Source organism: Phascolarctos cinereus, unplaced genomic scaffold (assembly GCF_003287225.1).
Source record: "Phascolarctos cinereus isolate Bilbo 61053 unplaced genomic scaffold, phaCin_HiC Scaffold_7;HRSCAF=346, whole genome shotgun sequence".
Lineage (NCBI taxonomy): Eukaryota > Metazoa > Chordata > Mammalia > Diprotodontia > Phascolarctidae > Phascolarctos > Phascolarctos cinereus.
In genome coordinates, this window is record NW_027556180.1 from 3531386 (window position 1) to 3541749 (window position 10364).

At 49.4% G+C, this 10364-nt stretch overlaps 1 long non-coding RNA gene across 1 annotated transcript; it reads left to right on the forward strand.

The window, feature by feature from the left end:
- The first annotated feature begins 7045 nt into the window (after positions 1 to 7045).
- On the forward strand, positions 7046 to 8308 carry LOC110193176 (uncharacterized). The gene is made up of 3 exons (XR_002320397.2): positions 7046 to 7170; positions 7590 to 8029; positions 8193 to 8308. It is a non-coding gene; the product is annotated as an uncharacterized LOC110193176 (long non-coding RNA).
- Positions 8309 to 10364: the final 2056 nt, after the last annotated feature.

Consider the following 10364-nt stretch of genomic DNA (forward strand, 5'->3'; position numbering starts at 1 on the left):
TCTCTCTCTGTCTCTCGTATCTATATCTGCATCATCTATATCATCTCTCCCCCTCCCACTTGTCTCTCTCTCTGTATCTCTCCAGCTTTAGTGTCTGTTTTTCCTCCAGTCCTGTGACACCAGCTGCCTTTTGGACACCAAGAGTTGGCTGTCCCATGGGCATCTCAAACTCAGCATGTCCAAGATGGACTTTGCTGTCTTTCCTGCCAAGCCTTCCCTTCTCCAGACTTTGGTGTTTCCACCCAAAGCACTCTCCTCCTTTGTGTTTCCCAGGTTCGAGCCTTCCTTTCTTCACTCCCCTCCCTCTAAGGCCCATCAGTTGTCACAGCTTGCCAATTCCAGCTCCACGGCCTCTGTCTGCTCGTCTCCCTCTCTTTCTCACCTGGACGGCTGGGCCAGCCTTCTGATGTTCCCCTGCCTCCAGGATCTCCCCCTTTCCTATCCCGAAGTGATAGGCGCTGGACGGACTGTCACTGCCTTGCTCATGAAGTTCCAGTAGCTCGCTTTTGCCTCCACTTACTGTTTAAAGCTCTTCCCTACCCCCCCAGCCGCATTGCCACTTCTCCTCCGCTCACAATCTATGCACCAAACTGGCTGCTCCTCACATCGGACCTCCCATCTCCTGTCTCAGGGCCTTTGCTTAGGCTGGCCCTCTGCCTGGAACGCCCTCCTTCCTCACCTCTCCCTCTTACTTTGGCAGCTGTGTGTAGGATGAAACGAGAGTGGAGAGAGTGGAGGCAGGGAGACCTGGTAGGAGACTGTTTCAAGACTCCAGACGAGAGGTGATGATGACCCAAATCAGCCTTGCAGCTACGGGAGTAGAGAGAAGGAGAGTTGATGGACACCTAATCCTCACTCTGCACCAGGGATTGTGCGGAGCCCTGGGGATGCAAATACAGGCAAGAAGAAAGAAGGTCTTTGGCCTGGAGGAGCTTGAGTTCCAAGGAGGAGGAAAACACTTACAAGGGAAAAGCTGGGGGTGGGGTGGGGAGAAGTCATTCCAGGGTGAGAACACTCCAGCGGGGAGGGAGAAGCAGAGAGGAGAGGAGGAGGAGGCTGCCCATGGGCAGAAACAGAGCCAGGAGGGGAGTGGAGGATGGTCAGCCCCTGCCCTTCCTTCTGCAATGTGGAGATCCCAAGAGGAAGCTACCAATGGGAGAAAGGCCACAGGGGAAGAGAGAGGGTCCAGGGGGAGCAGGCGTCTGAAACACGGTGGCCAAGTCCAGAGCGTCAGTGGCCGAGCCTGAAGAGAAGAGAAGGACTGAATGTCAGATCCTGTGAACTTAAAAGCCCCAAGACTTGGAACTCTCAATAAAGTCTTAGACATTTCTTAAGCACCTACTAAGTGCCAGGCACTGTTCTGAGCTGACTGCAGACGAGGATGAGCATGAGTAAGAAGCTGAGGAGGACCCCAAGCAACAGAGGGTGCCTGGGCTCCCTGCAAAGTTAGGTGATTCAGAAGGAAGGACAGCATCGGGGGAAGGACACCGAGTTTGAGGGGCCGGCTCCTAGTCTATGATTCCACCGGCCTGTAAGCCACTATGGGTCACTGTGTCATGGTAACCGAAATAGCTCGTTCTAGTCCTGATGTTTGGAGGCATCTGGGGTCTCCCTGAAGTGGGTGCTTCCTCCAACAGAATGGATTGCAGCCAACCCCTGCATCCTGGGTGTCTCTCGTGCATGGCCTCTTCCAGACCACCCACAGCAGCTTCACCCTGCGTCCTCCAGGCCTCCCTCCACCTCCCTTGACATGTCATCATTGGAGCACCCTGGTGACCCTACCACTCACCAGAAACGGGCCCACTTTCAGATTTCAGACGGCATCTGTCGTGTGGCTTCTCTTCCACACTTTGTAGTTGTCAATTCGACCCAGCCCCTCCTGCTCTTCTTTACCCTCTGGCAGATGCTCAACATTCATCTTTCAGAGATTGATTTTCCATCATCTCTTGTCATACAGCATCACCAGAACCATTTTGGTGCTAGAAAGATTGGCCTTGTTTTCAGCACTACTGTACGGTCTGCCAGTTGGCTCTGGGCCTTCATCAATAGCAGCACAATGCCTTTGGAAATCTGGCCAGCACAACACCTATGCCTTCACGTAAGTCGCTGACCATCATTCGTTAGTATATGTTTTTATTTATTTATTTTATTATGAATTTATCACTGATCATAATTTTAAATAGCACATAAGAAGAGATCTCTGCAGCACTCCATTGAAGACTTCCCTCCAGGTTAGCATTGATGCATTAACAATCACTCCTCAGGTAATCATTAAATCAGCTCCAAATCTATTGAATTATATTATGGAACCCATATCTCTCCATCATGCCTGTAACAATTATATGAGGGGGCAGCTAGGTGGTGCAGTGAATAGAGCTCTGGCCTTAGAGTCAGGAGGACCTGAGTTCAAATCCAGCCTCAGACACTTAACACTTACTAGCTGTGTGACCCTGGGCAAGTCACTTAACACTGAATTGCCTCAAAAAAAGCAAAAAAAGGGAAAAGAATTATATGAAAAGCTGACTGTGTCATATGGTAGACTAAAACCTAGACACCCTTGTCTATAGCGTCCTTCTTAACTGCTAGTATGACAGGTCCGGCCAAGACTAAGATGACACTGGTTTGGCCAGGTTTGTGAGGAAGCTAGGCCAGCTCTGGAAAATCACTGCTTCACTTTCTGAATGCTTACAAAACTTCTCTTCACTAACATGTTGTAGACTTTTCTCAGGAGCCCGAGACCTCACTGTTCTATAATGTGGAAACTCTGCCCTCTCTTCTTTTCTGAGACTGAAGACAGGGCACATCTCCAGGCCTGTAGGACTCCTCTTATCTTCCCCCCCTCCCCTGCCCTGAGGTTTCCAAGGTCACTGACCGTGGCCTAGCTACCATATGTGCCAGGCAGGGGAGTAGCAGCGCTAATGGTCAAAGCCATGAGTCCAGATCCAGCCCTGTCTGTCCAGATCAACATAGATTGATCACCATTCCTAGAAGCCACCCCCAAGCATCTGCCCTCTTGATCCTTTCACCTGGAAGCAATCTCATTCTTTCCTGACTTGCCAGAACACCTCATACCTTTCTTATTGTACTTTCCAAGCCCACCTCATATTGGAATCATTTGCATCCACATCTCATCTTCCCCACCAGATGGTGAGCTCCATGTCAGCCTGCTGGTGAATGTACAGAAAGTTTGGTGTTCATTGACTGACTAAGAGTGCTGGCTGTTTATTTCCAGATTTGAAGAGTTAGGGTCCCCTTGAAGGAAACACTCCCTGCACTGACAGAATGAAACCTTTTCACACCTTTATGGATGGTTTTCATAAGCTCCTGGTGTCAAAAACATTTTCTGGTGGCTGCACTACTGGTGAAAACCCTCCCCAAGCCTAGTAGAGCTGATGGACACACCATCTATCGGCAGGCCCCTCTCTGATCGAAATCTTCCTATCTGGGCACTACTACTACTACTACTGCTACTACTACTACTACTGCTGCTGCTGCTGCTGCTACTGCTGCTACTACTACTACTACTACCACTACTACTACTACTACTACTACTGCTACTACTACTATTGTTGCTGCTGCTGCTGCTGCTGCTGCTGCTACTGCTACTACTACCTTCACCACCACTACCACCACTACTACCCCTCTTGGCTTTTTTCTGTGCCTTTAAGGTTTGCAAAGTCCTTTGCATATACCATCTAATTTGATTCTCCCCCGAACTTGTCACATATGTACTATTATTATTCCCACTTTACAGCTGAGGAAACTGAGGCCCAGAGAGATTAAGGGGCTTGCCCAGGGTCATGCAGCTAATGCCTGTGGCAGAATTTGAACTCAGGTCTCTGCTGATTCCGAGTCTGACACTTTATCCACCATTCGACTTCTTCAGTAACTGGAAAGAAAAGCTAATGGAACTTGGTGACCTCTAGAATTGAATACACATTTCTCTATTTGGCATTTAAAGTCTTTCTTATCCTGCCCCAACCTGCCACCTCCCAGCCTCACTGCACATTGCTCCATTCACTTAGACTGTGGCTCAGCCACATGGACCTTCTTGTGCCTTGCACTCATAGGTCCTCCCCCCTTCTCCGTGTCTCTGCAATGGCTGCCCACCATATCTGGAGTGCCCTCCCTCCTCAATCCTGCCTCGGAGATGTCCCCATGTCCTTCAAGGCTCACTTCAAGCATCACTTTCTCTCCTGCTCCTTAACCCCTCCCCACCAATCACTTCAGTTGTGTCTGTCTCAGTAACCTGATTTGGGGTTTTCTTGGTAAAAACACTGAAGTGGCTTGCTATTTCCTTCTGCAACTCATTGTGCAGATGAAGAAACTAAGGCAAACTGGGTTAAGTGGCTTGCCAAGGGTCACACAGGTAGGAAGTGTCTGATGTCAGACTTGCACTCAGGTCTTCCTGACTCTAGGTCCAGTGCTTCATGCTGCACCAAGCTGCCCTATCTATTTCATACATACCCCCACATACACATCTTGTCTTTCTTGGCTAGACTGTATGCCTTGTGAGGGCAGGGGACTGTTTCACTTTTTGAGTGAACCTAGAACCTAGCTCATAGCAAGGGCTTGTTGATTGACCGACTGATTGAGAAGCCCTGTCAGGACTTCTATCTATTGGCAGAGTGTGCACTGAGAATCCAGAGTCACCTTCCACACTTGAATGAGGCATCAGAAGAGGGCATGAGCCACTTGTATTAATGATGATGATAATGTGTTTTCTTTTTTCCCCTGAGTTGATTATTTGTTTAGGACACTGACCCGAAACTAGGCATCATGCCGCTGCTATCTCCCCAGGGCATCGCCCTCTTCAGAGGATGGGGAGGGGGCACCAAGGGGCAGGGAACACTTGCCCCACAGCAGCTCAGGGATGCACTCGAAGGCATGTGCTGCTTCTGACACTCATCACACACAAATGGATGAGCCACTTTTTCTCACTTCTGGAAAAAATGAAGCCTTGTCTTCTGCAAACTTGGACTCCTCCCAGCTCCTGATGGCATAGCATTAACCTGATGAGTGGCTGAGTTTCTAGTGGAAGCCCCAATAGGCAGTTAACTGCTGTGATGTTAAAATAAAATGATGGAAAGAGAAGACAATGGGCTCTAGTTTCCCCCGGGGGCAGCCTGACCTGGCCTTATTTGCAGAGCAGCCAGAGGAGGGTAAGCCAACACCTGCAATAACAGCTATGCTGTCTCCCTGAATCACAGATACCAGAGGGATGGAAAAGGAAATAAACACTCAGGGACAGGAGAGTGAGAAAATGAAAGAAACCCAGAGAACCAGGAGATTTTGAGTCCCCTTTCAGAAGGATTTCCCCAGACTTAAGTGTTCTGGACATTTTAATTTAAGTCCATTGAAGGTAGGGAAAAAATGGGAATGTAGTGAGACCTTTGTTCTAATCGTGACATTGGCAAGTTACCTCCTTTCCTGGGGCCTCAGTTTCCACATTTGTAAAGCGAGGGAGCTGGGTGAGCAGATGCCGAGGATCACCAGCTACCTCAGTGCAGTTTCTAGGGGGTTTGATGGAGAAGAAGGAGAGCCCTGGGTACTGAGGCTCAGCTCTCCCATAGTGACACACATTCCCCAGGGGTAAGAACTGCCTCATTCACTAGAGTAATGGCAGAGTTGTGCTAGGGGATAGCACCCGAACACAGAAATGACTGAGGGAGACAAGTGTGAAGGGAAGAAGAGGAGGGGAAAGAGAAGCAGGCACAGTTCCCCAGCAGGAAGTCCTAACCAGGTGGCAGTTTCCTCCTTTACCTAGAGCTTCGGATCAAGACTGGTGATCTGACCTAGTTTCCCATCTCCTTGTTGTAATGGCAGGTCACTAATGTGAGATGTTGTGGGCTCCTCAATTTAAAGATGGCGGTATAAGGCCAGAATCTGGAGCTTGAGCATTGGGCAGCCATTCTCTTCTCTCCTTTCAGGCACCTACATGTTTCTCTTGTAAAGCTTGTCCACTTAGGTTCCCGAGCCCCATGTGTTCTCTACCCAGTAGCCCCCATTAATGAAATGTCAGTGCCTTTAATAAGGGCAGAAGAGCAAAGAAATTAACAAGGAAAACCCAAATGGTAGAATTAAACTCTGCCTGCCATCCCTACTCCCCAATACTCCCCCCAAAAGCATACAACCTCCTTGAGGGATCCCTCCCTAGACATCTTCTGCTGCCAGCCTTGGGGGGCTATTGGATCCATCACTTTGCATGGCTCTGGTGATCTCTTCGACCCCCACCCCGTTCCTGCCCTTGTACCAAAGTCTCTGTCTCCGGGCACCCATTTTCATCTCAAGCATCTCCTCCAACATTGCTGTACCCTTTCCCAAAGGAACACAGCTTCTTCTCTCCTTTCTGCCTGTTTTACTTCCATCAAGACTTCAAAACCTACTTCATGTCCCACCTCCTCCATGAAGCCCTCCTTGATAGTTTGACCCCATATCTCCATCCCCAGTACTCCTGTGGCCTTTATCACCTGCATCTGACAGTTATTGCGTCCCATCATGTATCACTTGTTACATGCGGGGCCAATCTGACCTCCTGGATGGACCATGCACCTTCTAGAGGGTAGGCATCGAGTCTTAGTCCCTTAGTCTCTGTACCTCCCTCAGACCCTCCTTTCCAGGAGCTTCCAGTCCAGCAGGAAGTCTCTACCATTCTTGGCCTCAGGAGGGGGTGAAGTCTGTCACCTTTAAAGTGACTTCCAGGTTCAGGGCTATGATCCCATGGGTGACAGTGCCTAAGTCACTTCCCCTTTCTGAGTCTCAGTTTCCTCTTCTGTAAAATGAAGGGGTTGGACTAGATGAGTTCCAAGGTTCCTCCCAGCTCCAAATCTGGATTTCTTTGCTCACCAATGGTCACATAGCTAGGAGGTGTCAGAGGTCAGATCTGGGACCAGAGCTTCTGATCCCAGGTCCAGTGTCAAACGCTGCACATGAAGAGCCAGTGGAACAGGGAACACTGGAACCCGGAGCTCTGGGTTCTGGTGCTGCTATCTCTGGCTTCCTCAGTCACAGCCTTGCAGCTCTGCTTCACGCCCCCCCCCCCCCAGCTTCTACAGGCCTGGCAGGAGTCGGGCTCATCATTTTTAAAGATCAGAAAGGTCTGGAAGTCGCCATGAACTGTGCTGAACGAAGGAAAACACATAGAAGGACAATTAAAGCAGAAGCAGAATGGTAAGTCAGCGTTCAATGGTTTGCAGCTGCGGCGAGTTCCCTTCCCTCCGGCCGCCCCCCTCCCCCGGCAGCCCCTGCCCCAGGCCTGGGCTGCGTCTGCCTGGCTGTGTTTCTCATACTGATCCATCAGGTCCCCATGTGCACGGCAGGCGTGAAAAAATCGAGTGCCTAATCCTTCATCCTCCTCTGACTCTCCAGCAGCTTTGATCCCCTTTCTGGGCCGGCCCCCGAGATCCCTTAGAAAACAGATCAGTTCGCCGTTGCCTCCCAACGACGTCCACCTCCGCACGGGGACCTGTGAAATGAGGACAATCCATCTCCAGAGCCCGGATCAAAGCCGGCGGGGAGGAGGAGGGGGGAGGGGAGGGGAGGCGTTTCCTCTCTTTTAAACCTTCGCCTCACAGTCCTTCCTTTCTTAGATTCATTTGCTGTCAACGGCTCCAGTCTGAAATCCCAAGGAGTAGCCCATTAATATCAGACCTGGACAACAAGAACGCCATTGTGGGAGGCCCTTTGGGACACCTACAGCTTTCTGTTCTGTTTCCTTTTAAACTAAGAAACCTCCAAAGGGAGGCGGCTTTGAAGGAGCCCTGGCAAGGGAGTCAGGATGCCCCGGGAGGGGGCTCAGGAGCTGCTCGGGGCCTTTCTTGGGGGCAACAAGAGGAGAAAGCATGAACATGCCGCCCCCCCCACCCAAGGAAGAAGCCTTCTCCCCTCCAGGGGCTGAGCAAAGATGAAGATTCAAGGGGTCGTAGCTGCAGAGCTGACCGTGAGGCCCTGGGACCAGAGGGGCTGGCAGTCATGCCATGTGGGGTGCTGACTGGAGGAACCCGACATGGTGAATTTAGAAACAAGAAGAGTAAGGGCATAAACGGAATGCTGTCTCTCAGCAGTCCTGGGGGAATAGAAGGAAAAAGAGCGGGGTCTGGGGTGAGAGGGCTTGAGTTCAAATCCTGACTGCCACCCAGGTGGCAGTTACTTCCCTACCCTCTCTTGATGGTATTCAATATTCTCATTTATAGGAGGAAAAGATTGGACTAAAGTCCCTCCCTGCTCTCAATGCCCCATACTCCTCAATGAAAGCAAGAACCATTGGTTTTATCTTTATATCTCCAGCCCTTATCCCAGTACCTGGCCCACCAAAGGTACTTAATCAGTTAATAAACTTAATAAATGCTTCTTGAGTGACTTAAGGTTTTTTTTAAGGTAATTGGGGTTAAGTGACTTGCCCAGGGTTACACAGCTAGTAAGTGTCAAGTGACTGGTCTGAGGACAGATTTGAACTCAGGTCCTCCTGACTTCAGGGCTGGTGTTCTATCCACTGCACCACTTAACTGCCTCTGAATGACTTAAGTTAATTAAAAGTTTTTAAAGCATGGGAGAGTCAGTGAACCTGGCTGCTGAGCCTGGGACCTGCCACTCTTTCTACCCAGATATGGGCTGAAGACTGCATTCATTTGGCGCCCTAAGTTCCCAGGTTAAACAAGCCGGGTTCCTTCTGCCAGTCCTCCACATGGCGTGGCACAATCCGCCGCCCTCACAGCCCCAGACGCCCTTCTCTGGGCAGCTGTTGGTGGATTTCGAGATGGAAGAGATGCTGGAGGTCATCAGATACAAGATCTACATTCTACAGATGAGGAAATTGAGGCCCAGAGAAGCCCAGGTGCTGGCCCAGAGTGCGTTGTGATAAGTAACCAAACCTTCCACTAGATTCCAGGCTGCTGCAGGGCAGGTATGGGCTCTTGTTTTTGACTTGTATCCCTGGTCACTAACACTAGCCTTGCAAATAATATCAAATAAGGGCTGGGAGCTCTCCCTGACAGAGATGGCTTCTGGATAAGCTCTTGGGGATTGCTCAAGGCCCATAGAAATGGTGCAAATTGCCCAGAGTCACACAGAGTTTCAGGGGTGGGATTTGAATCTAGGTCTACTCCAAGACCAACCCTCTACCCTCGGCGTCCTGTTGCCTCAACAAAGTATATGGCTAGTATATATTTGTTGGCTTGGCAATTGATTAGCTGTGAAAGTGAGGAAGAGAGGAGAGTCAGGGACGATCCTGAAGTCTTAAGGGGCCTGAGAAAACAGGCTCTCATCCATGGGAGGAGCAGGGCGGCAAAGAGGAGGAGGAGGAAGATGTGGGTTCAGTTTCGGGCACGTGGAATCTGGGCGTTTTAAGGTGGCAACAAGCTGTCCAGGAGTGGCAGCCCAGCGCACAGGTGGAAATGCAGGACTGGTGGCTGAAGAGAGGTCAGTATTCATGGACCTGAACCAGGATCCTCCAGCAGAGTGCCCGGGGGATCTGTCCTTGGTCCTGTGCTGCTTAACAGCCGTTAGCAATGACTTGGTTAATCAATTATATATGTGTATGGGTATATATATGTACACACACACGCATACATTTATATCACCCAACAGTGGGCTCAGTGATTTACAAATGTTATCGTTTGATCCTCACAACAATCCTGGGAGTTATCCCTAACTGAAATAAACAATGGTTAAGTGACTTGCCCAAGGTCATGCAGCCAGTTAGTATCTAAGGCTGGATTTGAATTCAGCTCTTCCTGACTCCAGGGCCAGCATTCTATCCACTTCCTCACCTAATGTGCTTATCAAACTCAGAGATGGCCCAAGGTTGAGAGAGATTGCTAACATGTCAACAATAAAGATGCAAACTGGCATTTTATAGGCTGCTATGGCAGGTCAAATCCATGACTATGAAATTCAGTATCTGTGGCAATGTGATCTGAGCAGGAACAGAATGACAGTTTGTACTCCCATTGCAACACTGAGGAACTCTGAGAGACTTCAGAATTTGGATTAACACCAGGATTCAGAGGACCACGCAAGGATGGAGGCTGCCACCACCTTCTGCCTGAGAGGCCATGGAGGAGATATGCAGACTGAGACACATTGTGTACATGGCCATGGTGGGAATGTGTTTTGACTGTGCATATATGTTACAAAGGTTTTTTTTTTCCTTTTTCTGTTGTGGAGAGGCTAGAAAGAGAACAAGTGTGTGTTAATTGAAAAAAAAAATTTAATGAAGGTCAAATATTAAAATAAAAGACCATTGTAGAAGGTTTTTTTTCTTTCCAGTTACAGGTTTGATTAGAAAGCTTCTGACTCCTTTCTAACTTTGAGATTATGTGATCCTATCACCTGGGTTCAAATTAGTTTTCTTATTTTTTTTTTGT